The sequence below is a fragment of the Nicotiana sylvestris genome, chromosome 9 (genome assembly GCF_000393655.2).
Source record: "Nicotiana sylvestris chromosome 9, ASM39365v2, whole genome shotgun sequence".
Taxonomy (NCBI): domain Eukaryota; kingdom Viridiplantae; phylum Streptophyta; class Magnoliopsida; order Solanales; family Solanaceae; genus Nicotiana; species Nicotiana sylvestris.
In genome coordinates, this window is record NC_091065.1 from 109,242,328 (window position 1) to 109,253,744 (window position 11,417).

At 36.2% G+C, this 11,417-nt stretch overlaps 1 long non-coding RNA gene across 1 annotated transcript; it reads left to right on the top strand.

Moving 5' to 3' along the window:
* The first annotated feature begins 8,727 nt into the window (after nucleotides 1–8,727).
* LOC104219357 (uncharacterized) lies at nucleotides 8,728–9,384 on the top strand. The gene is made up of 2 exons (XR_709241.2): nucleotides 8,728–9,010; nucleotides 9,115–9,384. It is a non-coding gene; the product is annotated as an uncharacterized lncRNA (long non-coding RNA).
* The last annotated feature ends 2,033 nt before the right edge of the window (nucleotides 9,385–11,417 follow it).

Genomic DNA, 11,417 nt, shown 5'->3' on the forward strand with positions numbered 1-11,417 from the left:
AATAGCAAGTGAGTAGTTTATTTGGACTTGATGATGAACTTACTACTAGGAAAACACTCGAACATCCAATGCACTTGCTCGTCTGTCAGATTACTGAAGAAACGCACCCAGCCTACAACATTCCTAGGTTTTACAAACCTATCTGGGGCGAATTCCATCTTCTTTGGATGATGTATGTAGTCGTTCAATGGTCTGCGCAAGAGCTCCTGGAGGTAATTTCCCCTCTAAAAGTGTTTTAGCAGCCAAACCTGTAGTAGGAGATTGCAACCCTCGAAGTGCCCAAACCCATGCTTGAACCGATCCAAGGGTCGGTACATCTCAGATAGTATCATAGGGATGATGGTGTATTTTTGCCCCTCGATACCCACCATCACAGTCCTGCTGACCAAGGCTAAGTGAGTGTGAATTCTCCCTCCTTGCATCATAAAGATCAACAAACCCAAGAAGCAAACTATGAAGACATAAACTCGGCGGTGTGCCCATTCCAAAGAGGTAATATCTAGTTCCTCGTGATACAAGCGATATGATTTGTTGTGCCTATATCGCACATAGAGAAACTCGAAGGGGGTGTAGGATTCTTCAGGCAAACCAACTCGTTGTTCTTCTTAAACCCTAACATTTTCATAAAACCATGTGGGGTACAATTTTCTGGCACCAATAGACCCGGGCTATCACATGGAAACTTGGTTAAGCCTTTTATCTCTTCTAGAAGAGGAATCATTTCTATACTGCCAAATCGAAAGACAACTATCTTTTCATCCCAAAACATGGTGGCTGCCTTAATTAATTCCCTATTGGATCAAATATTCAGCAAAGACGGCAAGTTACCCAGTACTCTCCTCACGTGATTTCTATCACATGGTGAAAGGTCATTCCGCCAGTCAATTAGTAGGGGTGGGATATTCTAGGCCATACCAAACCTGGGATTTCATGCTTCGTTTTCTGCAAACAAATAAGAGTTAGTCCTTTCTACCTCCATATTCGACTATTCATGCAGTAATGGTCAACATGTTGGCACGTTTTCTCCGAGTAATGCACATAATATGATGGTGCCTTTGGGATTGTAAAAATCCCTTTGGACATTGGACAAGGTTTATCTGAATGGATTAATGCGTCAGTGATGTTTCAATCCACACTAGGTTTAGCATGAGTGGGGTTTCTAGAAAGGTGTAGACTGATACTCTCAAGTGGACGACTTGAGAAGGAAAGGCACGGGACTATCGACTGCACCATTGATCGACTAGTCTACTGCTAATAAGCCTTTCCGATTTAAAGGGGTATTTTAGGAAAACGCAAATACTCATTAAGCACCATTATGTTGATAATAAGCACGAGTGGAGTATAATGTAAAAAGTGTGCTTTATACAAAAAATAATAACATGTTGCCAAATATTTTGCATGATGAAAGTACATAAAAATAATAAATAGTGTGATAAAGATGAATAGGAGAAGGAAAAGAAAAAGGAAAGACAAAGGAGATAAGTTAGCATAACTCATGAAAAAAAAGTTTGAGAACATAATTAAATGAAGCAATAGAGGAGACAAGCACATGATACTGTAATTTTAAGCAAATAAGAGAAATATGGAGGGGATGTACATGATATAGCAATTTAAATCAAATAAAGGAAATGGGAAGGGAATGTATAGGAAGTCAAATAATTCGTTAATCCACATAAGTGAAACTTCATTATGGTAAGAGCCTACGTATATCCCCAGCAGAGTCGCCATGCTATCGTGCCTCGATTTCTCGCGAAAGCAGGTTTCGATGTGTGACAACTCTTTTAAATGGGTATTAAAAGAGAAGAGTCATCACCTAATGATTTTAAGGTGTGTTAGGGCACCTATTTGCAAATAACTCTGTTTAAATTAGTCTGTGTCACCAAAGATGGGGTAAGGGCTCAAATTACCTCGAAGAGAAGGTGTTAGGCACTCTTTGAGGTCCGCAACTGTGGGTCCAGGCCAAAATTTATGCTATATGGGGTTATTGGATTATAATTTTCCTATGTGATCACGTAAGTTAAAGGAAGATAAGGAATCTAAATATCTAACTACGATATAAAACAAGTATAAATAAGATTGCACATATGAACGCAATAGACTATACATTAATAAATGATTGGTACAAGTCCTTGGAGATTACAAGATACAACCCAATTTGTTCTAAGTCCAAATAAACAAAGGTGCAAGTAGTAAATGTATGAGGGGGTCCTAAGTTTTTTAGCCTAAGGTATTATCCCGTGAACCATAAATAATATTTGCAACTCCCTTGAGGTAGGGATTGATCATATTATTCAGCGGGCATAGACTATCATCTCCTGCTACCCAATTACTATGTTAAAATTATTTACCTAAAGCGTCTAGTTCAATTCCAAATTGCATCCTATGTGTACATTACCCGTCTCATGCATGTGGTCCATGAGGCTTTGGACCTACTATTTGGGTGGTTCTAGACTTTACTTAGGGTGATCAAAATGACAAAACTAGGTGCATATGCAAACATGTAAGACTGCACATAATAGCAATTAAAGGCTCAAGTTAGCCTCCATACATAAGCACAAAAGCACACGAAATAGTCATAGATTTTATATTAACAAGATTTCAGATTATGCAGTAAAGGGTCATAGGCAGTTTTGGGATTGAGACGCATTAAAGTTGTTCAAAACCTATATGCATTGCTTCTACGTGACTGCATGAATTAATAAAATCTCATAAACAGTACATCTAGTCAGATTATCGAAGTTGCAGATAATAATCGTTATTAAAAGCCTATAGGGATGATCTCTAGGTGATTCGTGCTTGGGTAGTGAAACCATTGAAAACTCAGAATTATTCGTTTTTGATCCTATAGGATGTTTTCTAAGCGAGCAGCGATATCCTATAGGTATGTGTTCTAAACAGTTGAACACGAATTCTTTTTGCTTATTCCTATAGGCATGTTTCTAGGCGGGCAGTGATAAGAACAGCAACAACGGCAATTTAATTAATCAATTAAAGCCCTATAGACATGGTATCTAGATGAGTGTCGATGGAAGCAAATCTTAATTACTTAATGCGGCCCTATAGGCATGATGTCTAACAATCACATACCAATAGAGCAAGTTGAGCAAATAACCAATGACATCTAAATCCTATGGACATGCCATCTAATAGCGTATGGGAGTAGAGCATGTGAACAAGTGAAGCAATTAGATTCTTATGAGCATGCTTTCTAACAGTGTATGGAAATAAGACATAATGAGCAAGTAAAGCACTTAGGTTCCTACAGGCATGCTTTCTATCAGTGTATAGAAATAGGGCATGTCAAACAAGATAGCAAACAAAGCATTTAGATCCTATAGACATGTTTTCTACTCATTCATGTGAGAATTAAAGTACCCCAGCCTCCCTTTTACTAATTTTCCCCATCATTCATTATTACAAGTTATTACAGGCCACAATAAATTAATACAAACAGAATAAAACAGTCACAAGCCCAATAGAACAGCTACAATCCCAACAAAAAGCAACCCAGTGATGTTCTGGGCCTTTAATAGCCTTGCTCTACGGACAACCAGCAGGCCCAAATCCCGAGCTCATAAGGACAACTAAAATTCACATGACTCCACTATTTAGGTGCAACAACACATACGGCCCAACAAACCAGGCCCAAACATGAAGACAATTGTCTTGCTTACCCAGTAACTAACAACCCAAGTAACATCCCAACGCAAACTAATTACTCAATTAACTTCAGATATAGACACATACATAGGGGGATACTTAGGGGGTTATAGCTAATGAAGAAACCGGACTTGTTGAACATGATATCCCAGAGGTAAAAGAAGCACATGAATAGAACAATTTTAGCAAAAGTTCTCAAAGAGATTTCGACAAGTAGGGGTTTAAGACAAACATGGTGCAGGACTGATTCGATGGAAATTCATACATGGAAGCTTTAACAGGAAGATCTAAGGTAAGACATGTTTGAAACTAGTCCTATGGCCAAACAAAGATCCCTATCATGAAAGTCCTAAACAAACCAATCATATAAACACAGTTCTATGGGTGTGACACATTAAGTAGCAAGTATTCACTTAATTCTAAAGAGATTAGAGATTTTACAGGTTGATCATATATGATAAGTTCAACTATGCATCCAGGATTGCTCAAAGGCATTAGGCTCAAGCAGATTTAACACTAGCAGGCAGGGTTCTATCATGACAACAGAATTACAATAAGCATGGAACATAATACACTGTTGGGGCTCACAAATGGTATAGAAACATAAGTCATATTTGTCTAAAAGTTTAGACAATATCGGCATGCAAACTTTCACACGATCATGGATTAATTCTAAGAAAGTTAGCAGTTTGTACATGACTACACCAAATATGAAATATAAGGAAGGCATGGCCACAACTAATTGGTAATCAAACAGGACTTCTTAAAAGCATGCAGACTAGTAGACATAGTCCAAATTAACTTACAAACCCCCACTTAGTTCAAATATGAGGGACTTAACAGATTCAAATTCCAGGCAGACATCAATCATCTCAAGAAGGCTTAAGAAATCTAAGGTGATTCAGGGACTCATGGAAGATGAAACTATACAAAATTCAAGGTTAATATGAAAGTCGGGTAATACTTAAGAAGGCCAGAACTTTATTCCAATCGACTGCGCCTAAAGGAATAGGCTACTCATTTAGAAGCTTTGGACTTAGGTAATATAAGAGCACACAGAATTGCAGAAGAAACGTCATCAAGATTAACAATCAGTAGAACATGTGATAATCATACAACATTAGGAATTCACAAGTAGCAGGGAAACTGAGTCAAACAATATAGGCACACAAAATTCACATAGACATAATCGTATAAGAGGAAAGTAATTTAAATTGTAAAGGGAGAGAACACTAACCAGTTGCAAAGATAAACGGGCAAAAGAGTGAGAAACGTAGAATGCCGGCAATGTCAGCAATTAATAAAGAACAGTGAGAACCCTAAATCCTAGTGCATCAGAGTACATAGGAGCTTCAATGAGTGTCGAGCAATGCTCGCACTAGGGAGGTCGATAGATGAGATTCTGGTGGCCTTGGCTTTCAGCCGGCCACCATCAAAAGCGTAAATAGTATAGAAAGTATGAGAGTGAGAGAACGACAGTGATTAAAGTCTGTTAGGGAAACAAAAAAGGGGTTTTCTATAGTAGCAAAATTGAACGAACAAACAAGGAAACACAATCAATCAAATACAAATAAGGAAAAGCATGCAAAATCGATTTAGAATCAATTTAGGAGAACAATTGGGCAAACCTTAGTTCAAGATGGAGAACAAAAATAGTCAAAAATCTCACTGGACCCAATATAGCCTGGTAGTGAATGTATCAAGTCAAGAACATGAAGATAATACGGAATCGTAGTCAAACGAACACCTACTAATTTAACTTCCATAAATAACTAAGTACCAAACACTGTAACGTTGAGATGGTAAGAATCTTCGTATGTGCGAAAAAGGAAAGGAAGCATGGAAGATTTTCTATGTGATATCGGATTAGGATTGGGATTTGAGTGAGGCAGCTAGGGTTACTCTTAGAGAGAAGGAGAGGAGAGGATTTAGGGGTGGCGGTCTAGGGGAAATGATAGGGTTTTGGGTAAGTTTGGGTGAGCGAGGGTCATTGATCTTAAGAGATCAATGGCTAGGATGAAGAGATGAGTGGGGCGGGTTGTTTAGTGGGTCGCGACTGGATCGTGACATGTTTAAGTCAATGGGGTCATTTGGTTTGGGCTAAAGAGACTGAGCCAAATGTGTTGGGGATTTGGGCCGTTGAAATGGTCAGAAAATTGATCTATTTTGGGCCAGCTCCTGAAACACCCAAAATTAATTTAAAACTAAATTATTATAACGTCTAATAAATAGTAAAAATATTATTTATGTTGTGAAAATGCTTGAAAATAATAACTCAAAATTATAAAAAATATAAAATGCTATTTTAACATAAATAAAAAAATAAATGCAATTATTTATAGAATATAGGCTATTATTGTAACTAGTGTAGATAAAATAGAAAAAATGAAAATATAATTATGTAAAAATGAGTACAATATTATAAAATGAATATGGGTATAAAATGATAAATATGGATGATTAAATCACTCTAAAAATAATTTTAAGGGATAACTGATAAATATTCGAACAAATTAAATGTAAGAAAATTAATTTTAAAGCTAAGAAAATTATAGAAAATACTTATATGACCTTTGTAAATTGTGTAGTAATGCAAAATGATCTTTTAAAAGTATATAAAAAAGATTATAAAATATGAGGGAAAATTGGTATCGACACCCACTCATTTGGTACCGCCGATAACAGCATCCTCTCTTTCTAGAACCGGATCACGAATTCTCGTAGCAATTTGGACTCGCCCTGCACAATCCTAAATATGAATGCCTTTCTAGCTTGAACCTTCCTTGCTCCAACATGGGCCTTAATGAACGAGTCTGCAAGCATCTCAAAAGAATCAATTGAATACTCAGGTAAGAGAGAATACCATGTCAGGGCCCCTTTGTGAGGGTTTTACCAAACTTCTTCAACAAGACCGACTCAATCTCGTGTTAAGCCAAATCGTTCCTTTTCACAGCCATGGTGTAGGTTTTGATGTGCTTCTGCGGATTCAAAGTCCCATCGTATTTTGGTATGTCCGGCATCTTGAACCTCTTTGGAATTAATTCTGGTGTTGCGCTCGACTTAAACGATAATTGCGTGTATTGTTTTGAATCTGGACCTCTTGGTACTGGTGGTGCGCCCGGAATATGATCCATCCAAGCGTGAAACTCTTTTGCATTTTGATCCATTCGCTCGTTCATAAACCTCATAAGCTTAGTTTTGAAGGGATTATTCCCGTTGTTATTCCCATATCTGCTATCGGTTCCATCGGCTTTGTTGAAATCGACTTCACCCCTTGGGGTGTTGTTATCGACCCTCTGAGCCGTTTGGTTGGTAGGAACAGTGGGAGGAATCGGGCCCCTTCCATTCACATTATTGGAGGCACCTAACAATGCTTGTTTTAACTCTGTCGTTATCCAATCCTGTCTTGAGAGGTGTTTCATGATTGTTTTTTGCTGTTCTCTCAAGATTGTAACCGTCTCTACGACATGTTTCTCCTCTGCATCATCGGGAGTCATTTCCTGCACATGCCGAGGATACTGGCCATTTCGGCCCGGGTCGTCTCATTCCCTTCGTTGCGAGTCTCACTAATTGAGTCATCATGTTGGGACAATTCTTTGTTTTCCTCAATATTGTGCATGATGTTGACATCATTAGCTGCCATATCTAGTTTTTTACTAAGGAAAGAATCAAAACAAGTTAGTAATAAACGCATAAATCAAAATAATTATGCAGCTATCTATGCGCCACGGTGGGTACCAAACTGTTTACCCGCAAAACGGTACAGTTAAATTTGTTACGTAATTTATAGACAAGCGAATTGATTTAATCAAAAAATAATAAAGAGATAAGATTAAAATTGAGATTTAACGATTGAAATTGAAAAAGATAGCAAGCCTGGCTCTGAAAATCAGCATTTCTGAGAGCACAAATGGGAATAACGACAAAGTGAGAGAAAGATGTCAATTTCAGAGCAAAATAGTAAAATATAGCCTTTTTGTATAGAATGTTTTATGTGTTTACAATGGTTGTTGAGCCTGCTATTTATAGCTTTACCTAGGGAAACAAGATCGTAGGATCAAGCTCATCTTAAATGATAATAAAAGAGTCATTGATGAACGTGTAACGGCAGGCCATGAATACAAATATTCTCTGTAGCGGTCGCTCATTTAATGTTAGTGAATATTTCCTCATTGAATGATATCCGATGGCAAACCCTTGGCCTTCTCCCGTCGATTACGCTCCCTTTGGGATTTACCCGATATCGACTGCATTCGTTATATCGGGTATTAGTTGTTTCCTGACTTGTCCTTTGCCTATCTTCGATTCCTCGTGTCACGTTACCATTCAACCATCCATTATAAACCAATTTTATCTCATACATAACTTGTTGTATTTCTATTTAGGAATACAAGAGATTTATACACTTACACAAGACTATATCAAAGGAAACAAAATAAAGAAAAATATCAGCTCCTATAATTGAGTCACCTATCTTTGGAAAAAGTAATATATTTACGTCTCATTAATTATTCAGTAACAAGGAGCAACAGTAACAGTGATAACATTAGTAGTGTAGTATTTTATTTTTTGTTGTGTAGTGCAAATGGAATGGCAGTCCCCACGAGGCCAAGACCGAGGATTTTGACAATTGATGTGGCCATGCCATTATACTTGCCCCTGCCACGCTGCAAAAAACGAAGTGTAGCCCACCCCTTTCTACCACTAAATGACTTTGTTATATAAATTTTATATGGTCATACAGTCTTGGATTCTCTATCACCCTCAGCAGCCAGCAGGCAAAAAACCACCCATCCTTAGCACTGATTCCGCTGGGTATATCAGATTTTCTGCTGCCTCTGACTTACCTAAGTAATGGGAATTGTGGAACCTACTTAAAATAAAGACATAAAGGCGTTCACTCGCATCGAGAAACCAATACTCGGATAAAGAAGAAAAGTTACGGTAGATGAACTGTAAGAATAATTATAAAATAAATTTTCTAAATATTGGAGAATTCATATAGGCGAACTCCACTAATTTGGAACTGAGTAGTAGTTATTGATGCACATTACATATATCTTACCAAGTTTTTTTCTTCTCCCTCTCTCTTTACATGTGTACATAAATACAATGAAAACCTTGTTCACCATCAGGTATATATCTACCAAACTCGCTGCGACTTACTCATTCCACCTACTACAAGTGGTACATAATTGCAATAATCCAGCATTTATCTATTCATACAACAACCAAGTTTTATCTCACATTCTTTGGGCAATGAAAACTGGGATGAGACTGAGAGAATCCATAACAATTGCTTTCCTCCCCGTCGCCTTCTTGTTCCTGCTTTCTTTTGTAGCTTGTGCAGGTTAGTCTCCACTCTTCATTCAAGAACTTATGCATATATACTTGATTTTTGATTAACCTCAACTGGGGTTTGCTTCTTTTTTGTGTGTGTGTGTTTTGGAATAGGGCCATTGAGGTGGATTCTTCTCTCAAGCTATCTCATCTACTACCTATCTTTGTCTCTCTGGATTTTAGCTGCATTGTATACTACTTGACATCCATTCCATCGTGAGGGAACCGAGAATGTTTTGAAATGAGCGGGTTCACTGTCTCTATTTTCTTACTTTTTGATGTCCTTTAACCACTTTGACTGATAAAATCAACAATCTCTTTTGTGTTCTGAACCATAAAGAGAGTAATGTGGAATTTTGATCTTCCGCTTGTTATTTAAAAGAAGCTACGTCTTCAACCTTCTCGCATCTCAGTGTCGAACTAGCGCTTTTGGTTGTTCTTTTTTTTTTTTTTTTTTTTTGCAGTACTGACCAAATTCAACCTTTTCCTTTTCCGGGAAGTGGCCAAGTTTTGCAAGACATTTGCCATGGCAGTTAACTATTACGATGCCACCATTAACTTCGATTGAAAACATACATCATAATTTCTGAGATGTCTAAAGATGCTATTGCCTTAAGATAAAATAAACAACCAAGTTCGTGAAAATACGATAGAAGTTATAATTCTTCAATATTAAATGCAGTTAGATGCTTGAATTCACAGCGCACATGTTTTAGCTTTTACATTTTCGCTCTAGTTAACTGCATATGCCACTATAGCTCAATCAAAAGAATGAAAACTTAAAGTGAGTGTCACTTATCAACAACATTACACACTATTGGATTCAGCTGAAAAACTACGCAATAGATCCCACACTAGTTACGATTAGCCCGGGTGCCCGGGCCCAACAACCATAGTCAAAGGCAAATTTTTTATGTGGCGCTCAATTTTGCGTCCCCCGTTAAATTTATATCCACTTTTTAGAAAAAGTTTAACTGGTACCCAAGTTTTAGATAACTTCATATACATACATTTTTCTCTTCTTCTTTAATGTTGTTTTCTTCTTCTTTATACTTAGCTTCTTCTTTTTTTTAGTTGCAAAACGGGTTTGTTAAATTTATTGTTGCTTCGACAATTTGATGATTGAGATTTGTTATTTTTAAAAGTTGTGTTTCAAATTTGAGCTCAATTAAGGTAGATTTAGTCATTGAATCATGTATTGGATTGTTGAAAATCGAAAAACAAGTTTATGTTTCACTTTAAGATTCGAAATATGAAGTTGCATTCAATAGATTGAACTACTTTAGAATCGAATTTCTGAAGTTGCATTTGAAAGATAGAAGAACTTCAGATTTGATTTCTGAAGTTGCATTAAAGAGATTGAACTACTTCAGATCCGAGCGGATAATTGACCGAAACTTCAAATAATATTTATTCATATTTTCATATGTTGCATATATGGAATTCCCATTAATTAATGGCCATTCTCTATACACAACATTAAGAATGAAAGCTCTCAATAATATAATCAAACCTTATCACAAACTCATAAATGTTGCTAATATTTAGTTTGTATTTTTGTCTCATTTTATTTAACTTAAACATAGATTAGAAGGTAAAATAATTTTGACCTAATACATACTTTGCCCCCTTAACTTGTATGCAAATTCCTTTGACACATCGCAGTTTTACATGTAATATTCTCACCAATCCATTTTCAATCAAATTAATTTTATTGGAGAAGAACTTATAATGAATGACTGTTATATGATGATGTTATTTTAGAGAGGTCTGGTTGTATATTATTGTTGCATTTATTGATTGAAGGGGTTATACTCTATATTCACCGGACAAATCGACCTCCCAAACAATGGGTTCGACTTACATACAGTCACATACCCTTCAATTAAACTACTCTATTCGTTTCAGTTTATATGATATTATTTTTAAAGATTTTTAATTAAAATAATTTATATTATTTTATCTTATATTACTTTCGCAACTTTAAGAGTATCATATCTTAATATATACTGAATTTTAAACGATTATGTTATGTATTCTATTAAAAAAGCTTTTCAACCATAATTTATAATAGTCTCTTCCATATTCTATAATACTCCATAAATATACAAGTTAAGTTGAAAATTTAAACTTCATGTCTAATCAAATCGTTATAAAAATGAAACTAAAGGAGTATTACAGGATTGGAAATTTTTCAAAATTATATATTTACATTAAGTAAGCACCTATTTGCAAAAAGGAAAAAATGAAAGAGAGTGTGGGGATACTTTATGTTCGTTAATAACTTAATATTGAATGAGTATTTGCGATCAATATCTTTAGGATAACTAACTATAGCAGCTGGTAGCATAACTGCTCAGATCCTTTGGCCTTAACACCTTGATTGTATTTTTAACAAATTTATGGCATAAGTTTTT